The 21,006-nt window shown below is 40.5% G+C and overlaps 1 protein-coding gene across 2 annotated transcripts in view; it reads left to right on the top strand.

Moving 5' to 3' along the window:
* Nucleotides 1-19,798, top strand: part of SOBP (sine oculis binding protein homolog) — a 346,453-nt gene extending 326,655 nt beyond the window's left edge. For both annotated transcript variants that reach the window (XM_073576075.1, XM_073576074.1), the window contains one exon: nt 17,887-19,798. The gene's annotated coding sequence lies outside the window, so the exon portion shown is untranslated. The remainder of the gene's footprint in view (nt 1-17,886) is intronic.
* Nucleotides 19,799-21,006: the final 1,208 nt, after the last annotated feature.

The raw sequence follows: 21,006 nt of genomic DNA, 5'->3' as shown, positions 1-21,006 counted from the left end.
GCAGGTCATACCATAAATGTGTCATAGATTTTGAGCCAACCTCAGGAACCTGCAACTTTTTTGAGATTGGGGTACAATGTACCAAAACAGCTACTGGTCAAGAAGTGTGTCTACATGCGCAGCTTTCTCTGTTGACTTCTACGTGAGTTATGAAAAAAGGCTAGCAAACTTGAAACCTGCATCTATCTATATGACATTTATGGTTTAAGGGGTGTTGCTCACAAAGTAAGTATTAATGCAGTGCAGCCTAAAGACATGCCCCAGAGAATTCTGTGAGCACCACCCTCTTGGTAAAAAAACCCCATAAAAATAAATAAAAATGCCATTATCTCTAGAGAAGATTTAAAAAAAGAACAGTACAGCTATTGAAGCAGCAAAAATAAGAACGAACAATGGACAATTTTGACCTGTTGACAGGTCCGCTTTAATCAGGTATATTTAAGTTATCTCTTGAGCTCAGAGGTATGCTGTATCCTTACTTTCTTACTTTCCTCCTTGCTCGACAGCTCTGGTGACTAGCTGAGCTGTAATATTAGTAGAACTTTAAGGTTCACACAAGTTCTGCTGTAAAACATTCAGTTTTCAGTGGTGTGTTCTGGAGTATATATTGCTATCACTATATTCGGATATAGAGGTAATATTTCAGGAAAGTGACAACCTTGATTAGGAGCACTGCTCTGGAAACTACTGATGTGTGCACTGGTGATTTTGCAAGATTTATAACAGCATCTTGTCAGGAGCTGAGAAGGAAAGAGAGGGAGGGGAGCAGCCAACTGATGTACAGTGGGGAAAAAAAGTGTTTAGTCAGTCACCAATTGTGCAAGTTTTCCCCTTTGAAAGATGAGAGATGCCTGTAATTGACATCATAGGTAGACCGCAACTATGAGAGTCAAAATGAGAAAACAAATCCAGATAATCAACTTGTCTGATTTGGCAAGATATATTTTGCAAATTATGGTGGAAAATAAGTATTTGGTCATTAACAAAAGTTCATCTCAATATTTTGTTATATATCCTTTGTTGGCAATGACAGAGGTCAAACGTTTTCTGTAAGTCTTCATAAGGTTGGCACACTGTTGTGAATTCCCTGGCACACACTTCTGAGCCGAAGCTCCCCCTGCTCTCTCCGGTGGTTACTGGAGGTAGTGGAGCTGGCCAGATTGACAGAGGTCTGCCACCTGATGATGATGAGGATGATGATGATTGGAGATCTGGGGTTACTGATTGGAGTATTTAAGTCTGCAGACTTCCTGCAATCCCTGCTGGTGATTGCTTTCCTGTGCATTCATAGGTCTGATGTCTCCTGCCCTGATCCTGCATTGTTCAGCTAAGTGGTTCATTTGCTAATCCTTTGCTTCTGATCAGGTTTTGTCTCTCACTGCTTGCTGTGTGGGTTCAGCTTGCTCCTCTGGGGGCTGTGCTGGACCACCGCTCCATATGTTACAGCCTGTGTCAGTTTGTTCAGTCCCCTGTTATATTGGTCTCTTTTGCTTTGCTCCCAGTTCATACCGGAGTGCTGATATAGTGGGGGCGAAGTCGTGTGACTTCAGTGTTTTTTTTTGTACATGAGACGTGTTGGATTTTTCAGGGTTTTTGCGTGATTGCAGGCAGTGTCTTTCCTTTCCTGTCCTGTCTAGTCAGTTTGGGCCCCATCGTTTGCTCAGTCTATTTTTCTGCCTGCGTTTGTGTTTCATCTTGTCTCACCGATAATATATGTTTGTGTTATGATTGGGTCACCGAGGAGGATAGCAGGCCCAGGCTAAGCCACAGAAAACCAGAGAGGTTGGTAACTAAGCAGATTGCAGACCCCTGATCCTATCTACACAACTAGCAGTAGCCGTGGAGTGTGCCTACGATGATCCTAGACGCCTCGGCACAGCCGGAGAGCTAACTAAGCATAAAGCAAGAAAGAGGAAATCTAAACTGCCCCAGAGCAGACCCCAAAGGAATAGATAGCCCCCAAACATATATTGTCGGTGAGACAAGATGAAAACACAAACGCAGGTAGGAAAATAGACTGAGCAAATGATGGGGCCCACACTGACTAGACAGGAAAGGAAAGACACTGTCTGCAATCATGCAAAAAACCCTGCAAAAAGGTCCAACACATCTGATGCAAAAAATACTGAAGTCGCATGACTTCGCCCACTATATCAGCACTCTGGTATATTCTGAAAGCAGAGCAAAAAGAGGCCAATCTAATAAGGGACGAAAACAAACTGGCACAAGCAGTAACATACGGATGGTGATTCAGCACAACCCCAGCCGGAGCTGACTGACCAACACAAAACTGAAATAGACAAAACCAGATCAAATGTAAACAGAATAGCAAATGAACACTTAGCTGAACATGCAGGGACTGAGCTGGAAACTAAAACCTCAGGAGGCAGGAAGAAAATCACCAGCAGGGATAGAGGGATTCGGCTGTCTTAAATCCCAGTCTGAAACCCCAGATCTCCAATCGTCATCCTCATTATCAGGTGGCAAGCCTCTGTTAATCAGATCAGCTCCATTACCTCCAGTAACCACCAGAGGGAGCCCAGAAAGAGAACTCGCAACCCATCTGTCAATTTGACCAGCTCCACTACCTTCAGTAGTAACCAGAGGTAGGCCAGAAAGCAAATTCACAACATGTTTGGGGGCTATCTATTCATTTTGGGGTCTGCTCCGGGGCAGTTTAGATTTCACCTTTCTTGCTTTAGGCTTAGTTAGCTCTCCGGTTGTGCCGAGGCATCTAGGGCATCGTAGGTACGCTCCACGGCTACTGCTAGTTGTGTGGATAGGATCAGGGGTCTGCAATCCACTTAGTTACCAACCTCTCTGGTTTTCTGGTGGCTTAGCCTGTTCCTGCCATCCTCCTCAGTGATCCATTCATAACAGCACACGTTGTTGGTGATATATTGGCCCATTCCTCCATGCAGATCTCCTCAAGAGCAGTGATGTTTTGGGCCTGTCGTTGGGCAACACAGGCTTTCAAATCCCTCCAAGGTTTTCTGTGAGGTTGAGGTCTGCAGACTGGCTAGGTCTCTCCAGGACCTTCCTATGCTTCTTACAAAGCCACTACTTCATTGCCCTGGTGGTGTGCTTGAGATCATTATCATGCTGAAAGACCCATCCACGTTTCATCTTCAATGCCCTTGCTGATGGAAGAGGTTTGCACTCAAAATCTCACGATACATGGCCCCATTCATTCTTTCATGTACACGGATCAGTCGTCCTGGTCCCTTTGCAGAGAAACAGCCCCAAGAATGATGTTGCCACCCCCCATGCTTCACAGTAGATATGGTGTTCTTTGGATGCAACTCAGCATTCTGTCTCCTCCAAACATGACAAGTTTTGTTTCTATTAAACAGTTGTACTTTGGTTTGCGGTTGTGGACAGGTGTCTTTTATACTGATAACAAGTACAAACAGGTGCCATTACTACAGGTAATGAGTGGAGGACAGAGGAGCCTTTTAAAGAAGAAGTTACAGGTCTGTGAGACCCAGAAATCTTGCATGTTTTTAGGTGACCAAATACTTGTTTTACACCATAATTTGCAAAATAAATCTTGCCAAATCAGACGAGGTGATTTTCTGGATTTGTTTTCTCATTTTGACTCCCATAGACGTGGTCTACCTATGATGTCAATTACAGGCCTCGCTCATCTTTTTAAGTGGGAGAACTTGCACAATTTTTCCCCACTGTATAGAAATCAATGGGCTGAAGCGAGGTGGGTGGGACATTAGAAGTTTACTTTTATCCTAGAATGTAACTATTTTGAACTCTCAGACTGTGTCTTGGTAGGCACTAGGGGTCAAGCTCCATGGAAACCAAAAGTACACTATGAAAGATTCAAGTTCTAATTAGAAAGGGAATGGAAGGAGATAGAAAAAGCAAATCAGATGCAAACTTACTTATTTTTATGCTGTCTAACTAATTAAAGCAATTAAATAGCTATAATTACGGTTTTTGGAAATCTTCCTGTAGAAGCAGGCATTGGTTGTCTCACCTGTCATTGTTCACTTATTTAGACTGACAATGGGACTTGTGCACTTGTACTTCCTTTTGTTTTGTTGCCAATCCCAGCATTTCTCATTATTTGCCCATGTATCAATGTGCATTTTCTATAGAAATCAAAGTATGTAAGCTGTAGCCACAAGGGAGATGGACGCCAAATGGAGATTTATGGTTATATGATCATGTTGATTCTAAATTTAGACAAAGTTGTAACGTATGAAGCAACATATGTAAGAGATACAGTATCATGTTGATTTCTTATTCCAGTAACTATACAAACGAAGCTTGACTGTAACTCAGTATCAGTAATATCGTCCTATCTAATTCATTGAATTCAGTAATAATTTCTGTATAAATTAGTTGCTGATGAGTTATAAATAAAGACGATGGTATGCTGTAAACCATCTGGCCTCTAATCACAGATGACATCGCTAAAATTAAAGCGAACAATTCAGAGAAACACATTATAAGCTAGATTAGATGTTTTATAGCTGGCTGCCCTTAGTCTGCCTGCTGCATACATTAATGATCCAAAAATAAATATTCACATATTATCCAAATATAACTAATTCTATTTAAGTAGATTTTTATTTCTAGGCAGACTTTACTTCAATTTTATCATAAAAAGATGAAGTGGTTTTTAAAGACCATTTAGACAATTTTACTTAATTCCCTGTCATTAACTATGCCTGCAATAGAATAATTGTAATATGTGGTGTACTCCATTCATATGATGCTAAACACTGTCTTTTACACTTATTGCAGTTCTGTTAGCTGAATACTTCCACGAGTCAATGATCCGTATAGAGAAGAGCAAATAACTTCACAATTTAAACATTAGCGATCAGAAAAAAAACCTTGCAATATTTCTGAAATTGAGGCATGATGAAGTTCCTGAGGCTTGATGTAATCTACACATAGGGGAAATATCAGTTACTGTATAGGCGCAAAATAAATGAAAGAAAGTAAAAACTAGAAATGTATTTGTATAGTGCCTAGGTAAGCTGCTGTATAGACAGTATGGTGCAGTATGCATCAAAGTTCACTTACATTACTTACATCGCTGGTCTTTTATGTGACAAACTGGCCTAGAGGCTGATGAGTCCAGTTGCTTTATAAACCTCTGTATTCCCTGTTTCTACACTACTATATACATTTTTAGTAGTAATATATATTATAAATTATAATATACACTCCTCAACATTAAAAGTGCAACACCAAGAAGGAAAAGTGCAATTATAGAACTCACAGACTAGAGGGGTACTGGTTCCGTAAGTTATGCTATCCCACACAGTAATCCTGGGAGTAGCATGATGTGGAAATTCCTCGAAAAGACCTCTTCATAGCGTTTCCCATGGCCTCATCAGAATCAAAGAATGAGGCATAGTGAAGCATTCTGTACTGTAATTGAAATTTGACATCACATACCAAGCCTAAGGCTGGAGTCACACATAGCGACTCATCAGCGATCCTGACAACGATATCAATGTGTCAGGATCGCTGGTGAATCGCTATGTGATCGCTGGTGAGCTGTCAAACAGACAGCTTCACCAGCGATCAGCACAGCGACGCCCAGCACCCGGCGTCGCTTTGCACGTTAGTAACCAGCGCGCTGATGCAGGAAGCTAGTAACTATTGTACACATCAGGTATCCAAGGGACGTGCGTCCCTAGATACCCGATGTGTACGTTAGTTACCAGCTCCCTGCATCAGCGCGCTGGTAACTAACGCACACATTGGGTATCTAAGGGACGCACGTCCCTTGGATACCCGATGTGTATATTAGTTACCAGCAGATCGCTGGTCTCCCGCCTGTCACACGCAGCGATGCGTGGTGGCCAGCGGGAGACCAGCGACCAAAAAAAAGTCCTGGCCTTTCCTGCAGCGATCAGCGATACCGGCAGGGGGGCCAGTCGCTGATCGCTGTCACACACAGCGATCTCGCTGGTGAGATCGCTGTTGTGTCACAAAAATTGTGATTCAGGGGCCATAAGGTGTCAACAGTGTCTACATAAACCAACAAAAAGCATTTGCATGACATTGGGCTGCAAACCAGAATTCCAGCATCAGGTGTTCCATGGACTTTACACCACCACTCTCAAAGCCTATTATGATGCAAGGCAAGACAGCAGTGGAGGCTGGAATGGAGGTCTGTCCATTTCAACGATAAATCCTGCTTTGATATTGGACCCAATAACGCTTGAAGATTAGTAAGGAGACATGTAGATAATGCCATGAAGTTTTCACGAGGGAATGTGAAAGTGCCCCAAGTGTTTTGCATTATGACAGTGTTAGGATGCATGCTCCTACTGCTACTGTGAGCAGCCTGTGTGGCCCAAACATGCTTTTATGGCCAGCAGCAACTTTATTCCATCGAGCACATTTGAGATGGCATTAGTTAGCTACAGGTATAAAGGAAGCTGCCAGAAGCGAATCTTGATTATTTGCATGCCCAAGTGCAATCAGTATGTCAGAACATTCCTCAGACAACCACTAATAGCCTCACTGATAACATGCCAAGGCTGTAAGTTCATGTATTTCTGCACATGGAACTCATACTCCATACCAAATAAATCGAGATGTTTTGAAACTTTTGTTTCAATTTTTCCATCATTTGCATATTATTAACATGTCTATCCAGCCTGTGATTTCCATAACTCCATGAATTTTCCTTCTTTGTGTTGCAATTTCAATGTTGAGGAGTGTAGATATATTATGTTAACTACTGTATGGTTACAGTAAATCAGCAATGCAAACCATCATAACCAGATTAATGCACAAATCAGCCATAACATTAATACGACTGACAGGTGAAGTGCTTGATATCGATTGTCTAATGCACCTGTAGGGATGGCTAGTCATTCTAGTCTGATCCTACAGAACTACTATAGCACAAATTGCTGAAAAAGTTCATGTTCGTGTAAGGGGTGTACCGGGACCGTGTAATATCCCACTCCTTTCCTTAGTGTTGTAACAATGCTGCTATGTACATAATGTAATGTATATATTTGCTATTTTGTGTACCTGTTATTAGGGAAAGTGTAGTATCCCTTTCTGGCCACTAGATAGGGCAGTATAGTAGATGTAATATAGTATAGTGAAACCAGATAGAAAACAGTTAAACATAGGTGGGGTCAGCTGCAGCTAAGAGAGGGGGAGCTTCCTCAAGGTAACCAGACGGGCCAGGGTGCTCAAACTGCCTGCATGGACTTAAGAGCCTGGGATGATAACAGTGACCACACAACATTTATTAAAAGAGAAGCCCAGCCATCCACAGCAACAGGCCAGAGTGGCAGTTGGCCAGAACAGCAGCAGGCCACAGCAGTCATGGAACAGAAGCTTAAGACAGAAACAGTGACAGGATGGGGACGCAGATGGCTCCTTAATGTGGTAACTTATTGCATAGGCTGATTACCTCAGATCCAGTGCAAAACAGCTGAGGGAACTCCCAGATGCAGTGAGTTTGGACTGGGAGGATGCTGTGTCACCACAGGAGACAGTACAGAAGGGCAGGTCGCACACTGTGTGGCAGCTGACTTCGGAGGCTGATGCTCTCATGTCTGGGATGAAACAGACTAGGGAATGTCTAACTGTAGCAGAGCTGAACAGGGAGGACGCTGAGGAACTGTATGAGACGGTCCGACCCAGGTACGTGCTGTGTGACAGAGGAAAAAGTGCAGGGAAAGAGGAAGAAATGTGCCATGTGGAACCTGTTGTTAACGCTGTGAAGAATATAGATGTGCTGCATAAAGAAACCAGTAAAGTTGTTCAGTTGAAAGTTGAAATGGACTGTCTCTATTTATGTGGAACCTTCTATAGGGAGCCTTCCTCAGTGCAGAGAGGACCCTGACGGTGCAGAAAGTGAAGCTACCGATATGCAGAGTAATGGACACTATTTTCATGTGATGGGAGGCCAGGGCACAAATGCATCAATGTCCTCGGCCATGACTACTGCCCTGGCCCTCCCTCACATTTGGTATGACAAAAAGATGTGAGAAACACTTATGGATAGCCAGGGTCCAGTCTGAGTGCCCCAAATCATGTACGATAGGTATTTAATCATTAGAACAGAACAATGCCACAGTAGAAGAAAGTCAACTGATCTGGTGAATCACGTCTTCATTTACATTATTTCGATGGCTAGCTGTGTGTGTGTCGCTTGTCTGTGCCACCATGATGGCAGAAGAAGACAAGCTAGCGGGGGCAGTGGGATAGTCTGGGCAATGTTCTACTGTAAAATATTGGTACGGGATTTCATGTTGATGTTTCTTTGATACATATTACATGCCTAAACACTGTTTAAGGCCATGTTCAACCCCACAGTAACAGTATTATTTAAAGGGGTTTTCCCTGGAACAAAGTTAATTTTAAACAACATTTTAATCAATAGATCTTAGAATAATAATAAGTTCAAAATTGGATGTGTTTAAAAAAAAATGTTCCTGTGCTGAGATAATCAATTCAGGTTTTTTTAATTGATTATCCCCTGCCCAGGAGCTGTGGTATGATCAGACCATGTCCCTGTATGGTCAGACACAGCCATTACACAGTACATATCAGGGGTGTTCATTTTAAGATTATCTCAGCACAGGAACATTTTTTCAACACATCCAATTGTCAAACTTATTTTTATTACAAGATCTATTGATTAAAATGTTGATTAAAATTAACTTTGTTCATTGGAAAACCACTTTAAGGAACACTGTAAAATTTTGTGACAACATATTTGCAGAAACCTGGATTGAAATCCACTAATATTCTTAAAATTGTGCGATATTGGTACAGATTTTCTTTCGGATTTGCTGGCGATCAGCTAAAACGCTGTATACTCACGTTCTCAATTTTCTGTTGCTTCCATAACGATGCTGATCTCTATATAATGGCGTTTCACAACTACAAGGCCTGATTCATCAAAGCAATTACACCAGAAATCTGGAATGCAATGCATTGAAAAACTACAGATTTTTTGGGGTGTTTTCATGCCAGTTTCTGCCAGTTCCAGCCAATATAGGCAGAGATGAGGTGGATCGTGAGCGGAACGTGTCATCTAGTTCATGAGCTGTGGCGTACTTTATGCTACAAAGCTTATTCCAGTCCCTGCCTGGAGTATATTTTGTGGCTAGGTGCACAACACTTTTAAGACATGGCTGATTTGTTTATGGCTGTACACCTTTAAATGAATCTGGCATGTCTCACTCCAACACTTGATGAATCGTGACCTTTGTTAATACATGTGACTGCTGCAGACCAGTATATTGACATGCTACAGTTTCAAAAAATCTGTAGTTTCTGCATGAAATTTAGAAATGTATTATCTATTAAAACTCAGTGACCAATGGAGGGATCACAGTAACCACCCTCACTGCTGAAATTATTTTTGGATCTTCCATATTACAGTTGTTTTACCGGTAGTCAAATGGCTGCTTATCTCGTATTCTGTGTCATATGTTGTGTAGAATAGCAGCTATTATAATTCTATATGTCAAATTCTGCTTTGGAGACTCTAGTTTGGATTATTAAAATTATCCAAAAGTGGCATGTACTATACAAAATAAACTTTATGGATGGACCAAAAGGCTATCGATATGATAGAACACTTATTTAGACCTCTAATTGACAATGTAATGATATATGAACATAACGTATTTTAGATGCCCTGCGCACTCGCCAAGTTTTGCCAAGCAAAGCTGCTTCAAGATAACGCTGGCAGCTATTATCCTGAACAGCTCCAGCAGCAGTTTTGCTGTCATTCTTGTGGCAGCTCTACTACTGGTGTCTTTTACTCTATAAGGGAAAAGTCAGACGGCCGTATAACTTGGACGGGATTGCAGTGCTCGGACTGGCCGTCGACTCTCCCAACCCAAGCGGGACAGCTGCATAGAAATATATGTTGTCAAGTTCGGGTCAGGAGAGCCGCCGGCCAGTCTGTGCATTGCCTTGCAATCCTATACGGCCGCTTGACTCTTCCCTAATACCTAGTATACAGAGCAGGCAGAAGCCACCTCAGAATGAGCATGCCACTTCTTTTAACCACTTTTGGGTTTCCGAACCCTGATGCAGTTAAAGGACGTGACATAAGATGGAACATGTGCACAGCAAGTCGTCTTGACAATGCGGAGCATTATATTTATTTTATGAGTGCTTTTGCGGCGCTTTTTCAGGCGGAATCTGGGCAGAATCTGCCTGAAAAACATGCCGTGTGCACATACCCAAAGAAAATAAGACCAATAACTGAAGGATCACATAAGGCAACTAGTGAAATGGTTATAATAATGCAAAATTCCAAAAACGAATGCCATACACTCTATCAAATTATGACAGATTTTTCATGTCTATATTGATATGTAAATACTGTAATTATTATAATTACCTTCTAGATTAGTTTTAGTTTGTTATTTAAAATTCAACAAGATGGATTTTATTTTTTTTACCATATGAATAGGAATGGTCAGAGCTAATTTGCACGTTTTAGTATACAGTTCTCTGTAATCATGTACATAGCATCACTAGTGCTGGTTTCAGAAATAGCTCCATTTATACACCACAGCATCATCTCATTCTACTCCCCAAATATACAAATAATGAAGCAATTAAATCTAATTAATGTCTATTTAAAGAAGCTATGCCATGCCAGTAAGAACAGTATTATTGTTCCAGAATAATAATCCTTCTAAATTATTACAAACTCATTCACAGTAGCAGATGTACAGTGGCATATAAAGTTTGGGCACCCCGGTCAAAATGAATGTTATTGTGAAAAGTTAAGCAAGTTGAAGACGAAATAATCTCTAAAAGGCCTGAAGTTAAATATGACACATTTCTTTTGTATTTTAGGCAAAATATATAAATATATATAGTGAAGGAAATCATTGTTTGATCCCTTGCTGATTTTGTAAGTTTGCCCACTGACAAAGACATTACCAGCCTATAATTTTAAGGGTAGGTTAATTTTAACATTGAGAGATAGAATATCAAAAAAAAACCAAAAAAAACAGAAAATCACATTGTATAAATTATATAAATTTATTTGCATTTTGCAGTGAGAAATAAGTATTTGATCCCTCTGGCAAACAAGACTTAATACTTGTTGGCAAAACCCTTGTTGGCAAGCACAGCAGTCAGACGTTTTAGTAGTTGATTATGAGTTTTGCACACATGTCAGGAGGAATTTTGGTCCACTCCTCTTTGCAGATCATTTTTAAATCATTAAGATTTTGAGGCTGTCGCTTGGCAACTCGGAGCTTCAAGTCCCTCCATAAGTTTTCTGTGGGATTAAAACTATAGACTGCTCATGTCTTTGTCAGAGGGCAAACTTACGAAATCAGCAGGGGATCAAATAATTATTTCCTTCACTATATATATATATATATATATATTTATTTGATTCTTTTACACTTTAAAAATTACAAAAAGGAAAATGAGCTGATGCAAAAGTTTGGCTAGGTAGGATAAGATGATACGGGAGCATGTTCCAGAGGAAATGACCACTGGTTCCACAAAATGTCCGTAGATTAGTGAAGTGTCAAACAGAACTTCATATTGACTCTGGTAATACCGCAAGTGATTTTTATTCACATGAGTATAATTCCAAATTTGACACCGCATACTACTGGATTCTTCAGGCATATTAGGTGATAATATTAAATTAATGGAAATAAGCTTTCAGGGGTGGAGGGCTGATGGCTCCTAGTACTTGATCAGTGGGGCATATGGCCTGTGAATCATGAGGCACTAGGTGTTCAGCTTGGATCTGTAAATATACTTGTGAATAAAAATCACATATGGCATAAATGGGGTCCCTTTGAAGTACTGTACTACCCCTAAAACTTCATCATTCAGATATAATTTGTGCCCCTATAACATACTCAATGCATTACTTCTTCACAGGAAACTTACTAGCCGTAGTCCCTGAACCACCTGCATCTTTGAAGCCTTACTACATCCTAGCATAAGCCATCCATACTCCATGGTGCAGCTGCCATGACTGTCTGGCAACCGCATCATTTAACAGACAAGCATCCCTTATGATGTCATCACTTGTAAAGTCATCACATATTCTGTGGCCTCAGAGGTGATACCTCAAGCAATGTCCCTGACATTTCTTATTATGACGTTAGCAAATCTGTGACATAATTACATGCACTGGTACCCTCCAGGGGACTTATCCACCTATGTTTCTGTCGCTGACTCCATGATGGCACATTGACATAATAAGAACTGATGTGGGCCCTTGTGAATTAACATCTGTAGAGTCATCACCTGCTGTGGAGCTGTAAAGGACATTCTCTATTCCTCAAATAAGGACCACATTTATTCATAAGTGTTAATCCTAGTACCCAATTTATGGCATCCTTGTGGAGAAACCCCACTACCACACCCCAAGCTGTCAACTATTGAGGGATCATTATGTCAGAGCTATAATGTCACCACCACTAAAGAAAACCAACTCCACGGTGATATTGTAAGGGTCGCACATGCTGAGATGTTCTGTTGCAATCTTTGGCACCAGTGCAGTGGGTTCCTCTGGGTGTGTGTATTAACTGCTGCAAATGTTTTTCTTTATGACCATTTACTTCTAGATGACACTTGAACCCTAGATTTACAGTGTAGGCAAGGGAGGATTCAGCGCATATTATAAAAAAGAACATTACTGGTGAACTTGATAGAAGTTATGTACATTCAGTAGCAAGTACATGATTTGTTTATCATATCTTCTTTATTGAACAAAGGCACAGGCTTGTAAACAGCATTGCAGTTATATGGCATATGTCTGTCTGCTATTTCAGTCTTCTTCTCTTAAAACTTAATATGGACAAAACAGAATTCATCATCTTTCACCCATCTCACTCGACCACCCTAACGGACCTATCCATTAAAGTAAATGGCTGCTTACTCTCCCCAGTCCCACAAGCTCGCTGCCTCGGGGTTATCCTTGACACTGATCTCTCTTTCAAATCACATATCCAAGCCCTTTCCACTTCCTGCCAACTTCAACTCAAAAACATTTCAAGGATCCGTACATTCCTCAACCAAGAATCTGCAAAAACCCTTGTCCATGCCCTCATTATCTCACGCCTTGACTACTGCAACCTCCTGCACTGTGGCCTCCCCTTTAACACTCTCGCACCCCTCCAATCTATTCTAAACTCTGCTGCTCGACTAATCCTCCTGTCCCCCCGCTATTCCCCGGCCTCTCCCCTCTGTCAATCCCTGCACTGGCTCCCCATTACCCAAAGACTCCAATTCAAAACCCTAACCATGGCATACAAAGCCATCCACAACCTGTGTCCTCTATACATCTGTGACCTCATCTCCTGGTACTTGCCTACACACAACCTCCGATCCTCACAAGATCTCCTTCTCTACTGCCCTCTTATATCCTCTTCCCACAATCGCATACAAGATTTCTCCCGCACATCACCCCTACTCTGGAACTCTCTACCACAACATATCAGACTCTCACCATCAAAACCTTCAAAAGGAACCTGAAGACCTACCTCTTCCAACAAGCCTACAACCTGCAGTAACCACCGATCGACCAAGCCACTGCATGACTTGCCCTACCCTTGCCTACTGTATCCTCACCCATCCCTTGTAGATTGTGAGACCTCACGAGCAGGGTCCTCTCTCCTCCTGTACCAGTCGTGACTTGTATTGTTTAAGATTACTTTACTCGTTTTTATTATGCATATCCCTTTTCACATGTAAAGCGCCATGGAATAAATGGTGCTATAATAATAAATAATAATAGACACCTGGCTACTCCATTTCAGCTCTCTTTCTTCTGTCCAGAACCCCACAGCACAATACCCAGCCCAATATTTCATCACGACTTTCCTGGATCTGGTCAAAATGGTGACTCAGCCCCACTTTGCCTTTGCTGTTTCATCCACAGCTATACTATTTTGTGGTCCCGACGCTGTACCCACTGCAGCTGAGCCCTCTTTTTGCTCTGCTCCATTTTCCAGGTCATCATAGATGGTCTGGCCATGTCAAGGATCCAAAACTAAAAAGAAAACTGACTGAAACACCAAGAACTAGTTGCTGCATACCAAATAACAACTTACATACCGAGATAGGAAAATAGTTGCACTCAGTCGTGTTAAAAGCTTGTCAATGTGAAATACATGAAATGTGAATAGCAAAATGGCTTTAGAAATTTAGGAAAAATACACATGAGATGCTTCGCACAAAACTTGGCCAAATAATGTGATCCCATCCGCCATCGTCAAGGTAATCTCATGAGATGCGTATTTCACATTGACATGCTTTAACACGATTGAAGGATCCAAAACTGCCTCTTCTTATTCCTGTTGCCAGGCTTGCTATCTACTTTTCCTTCCTTCTACAGACACAATTTGTGGCCTTTGTGCTTACTTATCTGTTTTCAGTTTAACCACAACTAACTAATCAACCAGTAAGCAACCTCCTTTTTGTTTCAAGATCTCCGTGTCTAGTCAGCTGTAACTATCTAAAGCCCCGAGAACTGAACTAGCCATCATGTTTCTGCAATAAAACATCACAAGGAAGACTGGAATAGATAGTAAGTTTCCAGGCCACAGAAAATGTATCATGCAATGTATATTATTTCTAGCATGATATAATGTGACCATAATGCCCAACAGTACAACTGTCAAAGACATATCTTACTGTACGCTTCCCAATAATATTTTTCTTGCACTCGGGGAGTTCACTGTGCATTGATTTACCACTGAAGTTTATGTAAACTGAAATTAATTCTATTCAGTATGCTTTTTCTGGTGGAATTGTAGGAGAGCGCGGGGGCAAATAAGCACAAATAACATCTTGTACAACTCTATCAGGATAACATATCCTGTTTCAATAATTAGTTTATAGTTGGATAAGTACATACTGATATGGAATTTAGATTGTGAGCCCCATCGAGGACAGTGCCAATAATGGCTGTAAAGCGCTGTGAAATTAATGGCGCTATACAGTATAAATGAGTAAAATAAATAAATAAGAAAACATTTTGTGAATAATCAGCTGCTGCAGATCCATATCCAATTTTTTTCCACATTTTTGTTATTAACCTTTTTATTCTACATTTGTGGTTCATTCCTGAATTCTCTTTCATTACATCCATTTTCGGTGGCTCACTCGATGGCACCCTTCATGGACACCGGAATCCCCATAAAGAATCATCAGTTCAGTTCTATATGATTTTATTTTCCACACAATTTTTCTTTTTTAATAGAAAAAACTAAAGTATCTTCCTTTCAATCGCTTTAAATGTAATATAGCACACCTGGTTTTTGCTTAATACACATTTATACTGGGATAATTGTAATTGTTCTTTCATTGAAATGGTTAAGAACTGAACTCTGACATGTCATCTGCTTCTTTGGCACCTTTATTTGAAATCCGTTTCTTTAAAACTGTCTTTTCTGTCAATGTGTCTATAGGTGATTTTGTTATACTTCAAAACGCGTCAATAATAAAACCACAAAAACTAAAACCTGTTGCTACCGGTTTGCAGCTCTTAATAATCCACTATTTCTTCCTTCTCATTTCCTTCTGGTTGAAAGTAGACAGAATATTATGGTTGCTTGGAGGGATGGGTGAGATCTCACAATGCTCAGTACAAGCTGCAGCTATCAGTCAAGCTGGGGGTGTGGAGATTGAATACACTTGGAATCAAGAGCTATTTGATTCTATAGCTCTGCATATAAAATGTTCATCTTAATATCAATGGATTTTCAAAGTAAATATACTAGACACACCAGGTCTAAAAGAGCTATTTATTAATGTATAGAGTTGCACTGGGAAATCTATTTACAGATCCACTTTGGGCGCAGATTAAAACCAGAGGTGAATCTTCTTATTCATCTTGTCTAGACACTATGATGACTTTTCACATCCACAACTCTCCACTGAAGAATTTCTTCTTCTCTGGTCCTCTGCAGGAATTCTCCTGCATAAAAAATATCTGCTCTATGCTGTTCACAAGAGTAATTGTCTCTCACTGTGCTCCCTGCATGATGACTTCCATACTGTCTTCTCTCCTGTATAGGGATAGGTACTAGGTACACCTAATACTGTGTACCCATAAAGTGTAAAGTCTCTATACTGTGCCCCTCCTTACACTCCGCCCTGTACATACTGTCCCTTTTCTGACTCCATAGCTAGGCTGCAAGTGTAGGGCGCTTCAGGCATCAATTTCTAGGCTGCCTCAGTATGCACCAGTACTAACACATAGATATATCATCAAATAGCTTGAACTCGACTATAGGAGGCACATATGAAGATTTCAGAAGAAGGTTTGTTTTACATCTGAATTATTTTAGATATGCATGCATACTGGAGGTAAAAAATACTTTTCTGACCATAGCTGCAAACACATGGGCTTTTTAGAATACTGATACAGTAAATGAGGAAGAAAAATGGGGAAGAATGGAGGGGTTACTGACATCAGAGCTACATCAGAGAAAGACAGGGAGAGTGGAAGGACAAACTTCTAAAGACGGCAAACGCTATTGCATAGCGAAAAACAGGACAATATACCAGCACATTGGTAATGCAATACTGTCTGTATGGTTTTCTACTCATGGGACATGACAGTCCTCTCCATACTGTACCCTCACACTGTACCACATGCCTTTCTCTGTCTATACTGCCTCCCACACTACACATTATTAAGTAAATCTCTATACTGTGCCCCCTCACATTTTTTACCCCATACTGTCCCCTCCCATTTCCCCCAACTCATTATTTTATTTATGTTTATTAGATTATTATTATTTCATTCACTTAAATAGTGACATTAATTTCACAGCTAGATAAACCATGTAAAAGAACAATAGGGTCTTATCCAAGTATTAAAGAGAAAACAAAAGGGTAGGAGTGCTCACCTTAAGGGGTTGTGTGAGAAGCAACACCCTGAAAAGTATAAATCACACCCAATGCAGCTTCCAAAGGAAATATATATACAATTGTCCCAAGGGCGATAAAAGAATCATGTGCTACTAATAAATGCCAAACATCGATGTAATTAAGAATTGTTGGTTTACTGTCAACGCGCTTCGAAGTCACTCAGACTCTTTCTTCAGGACAAACCACAAATAAATCAAATTTTATCATGAATTGTCATTTATCAGCAGAGCAGGTTACTTTCATAGCCCATGGCATTAATTTCACAGCGCTTTACAGACATCATCATCACTGTCCCCATTAGGGCTCACAATCTAAAGTCCCTGTCAGTGTGTCTTTGGAGTGTGGGAGAAAACTGGAGTACCCAGAGGAAACCCACACAAGCATGGGGAGAACATACAAAGTAATTGCAGATGTTGTTATTGGTTGGATTTGAACCTAAAGTAAGAGTGCTACCACTTCAAATATTATCCCTGCCCATAGGGTCTCCTCACACATACCATCTGCCCATATTGTCTCCTTAAACACATTCTCCCCTCTGCCCATACTGTCTCCTTTCACATTCTTCCATTCCCATACTGCCTCCTCAAACATTCCGCCCTCACCCATACTTCTCATACATTCTCCCCATTACCCATATTATCTCCACACATCCCCCAACCCATACTGTCTCCTCACACATTCCCCTGTCCCCTCACACATTCTTACCCATGCACATAGGGTCTCCTCATACACCCACCCATACTGCCTCCATTCCATTCACATTACCCACCCTCCCCTACCCATATTGTCTCCTCACACATTCCTCCCTAATTGTTCTTTTTTAATTTCATATATCCCATGTATGAAAATATATTTTCTGTGCAGAACTCTGGACTAGGATGGCATTATGTAGATAGTAAATAAAATATATTGATATAAAATATTTAATTTTCCATTATGCAGTAAGTGAGTTAACTAATGTGTTAAAAAATTTTTTTTTTTACTTTTTTTTAGGATCTTGGTTAACAGGGTATCTTGCATGGGAAATGAGAGCAGCACAGTCTACGTACACTTCATCATACTACACCAGCTGGTCCACTTCTTACTCCTATTCGTCCACCTGCCACTGCCTTTGCTGAATACAAACTAACTTCCGGCTGTCTCTACTCATCATGTTGTCCTGCAAGAATAGCCATGCCATCCATATCTCATAGGATGCTGAGCATTCCTTTCCACTTCACTTTCCCCTGCGCCTACAGTTGCTGTCGTAAAGAAGAGAGTGGACCAATGAATTGCTCACCCCCTCAATGTCTTTAGTGGAAGGAAAGCGAACGACTGGAATTATATAGACTTCTTTTGCTTAAATGACTTACGGTTTTGCTGCTACAATGAGAATTGTACTTTGTTATATAAGGTGTGGAACTGTTAGAAGGGTAAAGGTTTTGCATTGGAGTAGCAACACTTCATCGTCATCTCCCTATTACCCATGATGCACTTTGAATTGAAAACGTTTTAATGGCTAATATTGTACTTTTTATTTTAACAAAGGCCACCTTTATGTCTAATACCATATTAGACACATTAGTGTTAGGCTTTATGATTTTAATCCGCACAGAGTGCAGTAGAAGGCAGCATGAATAGTTGATATTGTGGTTTCTTGTACAGGCTAGATGGTAAAAGAGATCTGTAAATGTTTATTCTACTCACATTTCTTTGCAAACTCCCCCCTAAACAGCACCCCAATTGGGAACAGAGCAAAAGTGTTGAACTAAAAGACCAAAATTCCCCTAGGGTGTAAAATAATCCGACAAGGGAGGGAGGAGATATTTGCTGAGCGTCATAAGAGATACAGGATGAAATTTCAACCTCCTAGATTTCACTGATCCAGGAAGCCAGCGAGACAATCTCTCCGCATACACACGGCCCTTTCATAATTAGAATAGTATGGGCATGCCAATGGCGGAATGGGGGCCAAGTGGATTTTTTGTTTCCCCAGACACCCCTTTTTCTTGGAACCACAACCCCCCTTTTCTCCTGCCTGCTATTCTGTTTCCGTGTTTGCTTACTCCTGTCTTGATGAAGAAAAATGTGCAATTCAGTCCTCAGTCACTGGAGTGAGGATATAACAGGGTAGAAGACACATTTCTATAATTATGTGCACTTGTACAGATGTAGCCAAGAGTCCAAACGACACAGCACAGAGCTCGTGTGCCAGCACTTATCTTTAAGAAAAAGTGGAACTGATGTAACGTATCCCCATTATTTTTTTCATACATGTTTGGAGAAATCTCATTAAATCACATTGTGATTCAGTGTATATGTTTACTAATACAAATAAAGCATTTGCCCATTCACTTTTTCTGCACAGTGCCTGCTATTTGAAGTAGACATACATTTTTGTATAACTCTGTGGATTCAATATAAAGGCATTCTGTGCAGTATGGATTGGAGCATAGCAGCTTTTTTAGTGTATGTGTACTGTTAGTACTATGTATATACTGTATTTCTATAGCTTTGTTTGTAAAAAAGAAAAAAAAAAGACAAAAATAATTTCAATTAGCAGTTTAAACTACTGTTTCGGAAATGACCCCTTTATTTATTAACATGGACTCGATTCCGAATTTGTGGAGTGTCAAATCCTCTTTCTGTCATGTTACATGTTTCCAGAATTGTAACTTTTAACCTGTTGGCAACAGCCGACCTATCCATTTATTTCCAAAATTAAAATGCTACACGTCATTCTTACGTAAATTTGAAGAAACGCTGTACTGTTATTCACATTCCCTCCGTGATGAAGGCGACTTGTGTGCGTGGAAAGGACGTGAACTGAAGTGTTTGTGTTTTGTTGGATTATTAGGATAATGATATCTCTATGGACTGTTCTTAAGAACATCTCTTTTTATTCTATAAATTTCTGTGCAAACTTTGGAGATGTTGTTTTTTCATGGTTTCTATACTACTCAGCATATATGACAAAGCAATTAACACTCTAAGTTATCAAAATTATTAATTTGTACATGTAGTTATCAGGTCATAATCAGTGTTAATCTCATTGGCATATCAGCCGTATAGAAGATGTGATTGTCATCATGTTGAGCCTGTTTCACAAATCCAAATTTGGAGAAAATATGCTTTTCTCTGCTCCCGATATCTGTCCTAAGATCTGCAAATCTGTACACTCTATCTGGGGAAAAAGACATATGGACTATAGACACCTAAGGATATGCCTGGATTTCAGTAGTATGTAAGGCAGTGGTGCACAACATTTTTTGGTCCAAGGGCCGCAATTAGTGATGAGCAAGTATACTCGTTGCTCAGATTTTCCTGAGCATGCTCGGGTGGTCTCCGAGTATTTTGGCGTGCTCGGAGATTTAGATTTCGTCGTCTCAGCTGCATGATTTACGACTTGTAGACAGGCTGAATACATGTGGGAATTCCCTAACAAACAGGCATTCCACTCATGTATTCAAGCTGTCTAGCAGTTGCAAATCATGCAGCTGAGACGATGAAATCTAAATCTCCGAGCACGCCAAAATACTCGGAGACCACCTGAGCATGCTCGGAAAAACCTGAGCAACGAGTATACTCACTCATCACTAGCTTCAATGCTATACTGAACCAATCCCTAGGGCCGCAAAAAATGTAAGAGGTATTTACATCAATACATCACCAGAACCAAGCTTTGAGTATCTGAGAAGGATTTGGAGAAATACTGCTCAGTTTTTGCTCCAAAAAATAAGCGTTAACACTGAGTTTTTAGAGCCTAAACTGAGCACAATCTGGCCAAATCTTCCTCATAATCTCAAAACTCTCAAAACAACTGTAGGATTGCACTTTTTAGCAATTTCACAGCACTCGGAATTTTTTTCCTGTTTTGTAGTACATGATATGCTAAAATCAATGGTGTCGTTCAAAAGTACAACTCGTATCACAAAAAACAATCCCTCACATGGCCATTTTGACCAAAAAATAAAAAAAGTTATGGCTCTGGGAAGAAGGGGAGCCAAAAACAAAAATACCTTTGGTCGTTAAGGGGTTAATACATGAATAAATCACCAAGTTTAGTACAGCGATCAATTGCAATGTCAGGTCAGCCCCATGTAAAATGGTATCGCAAGAACCTACAATTCCTAG

The sequence above is a fragment of the Dendrobates tinctorius genome, unplaced genomic scaffold (assembly GCF_039654945.1).
Source record: "Dendrobates tinctorius isolate UK_male_01 unplaced genomic scaffold, ASM3965494v1 ptg000046l, whole genome shotgun sequence".
In the NCBI taxonomy this organism is placed as follows: Eukaryota; Metazoa; Chordata; class Amphibia; order Anura; family Dendrobatidae; genus Dendrobates; species Dendrobates tinctorius.
Note: the sequence above shows the minus strand (reverse complement) of the source record. Positions and strands in the feature narration are given on the sequence as shown.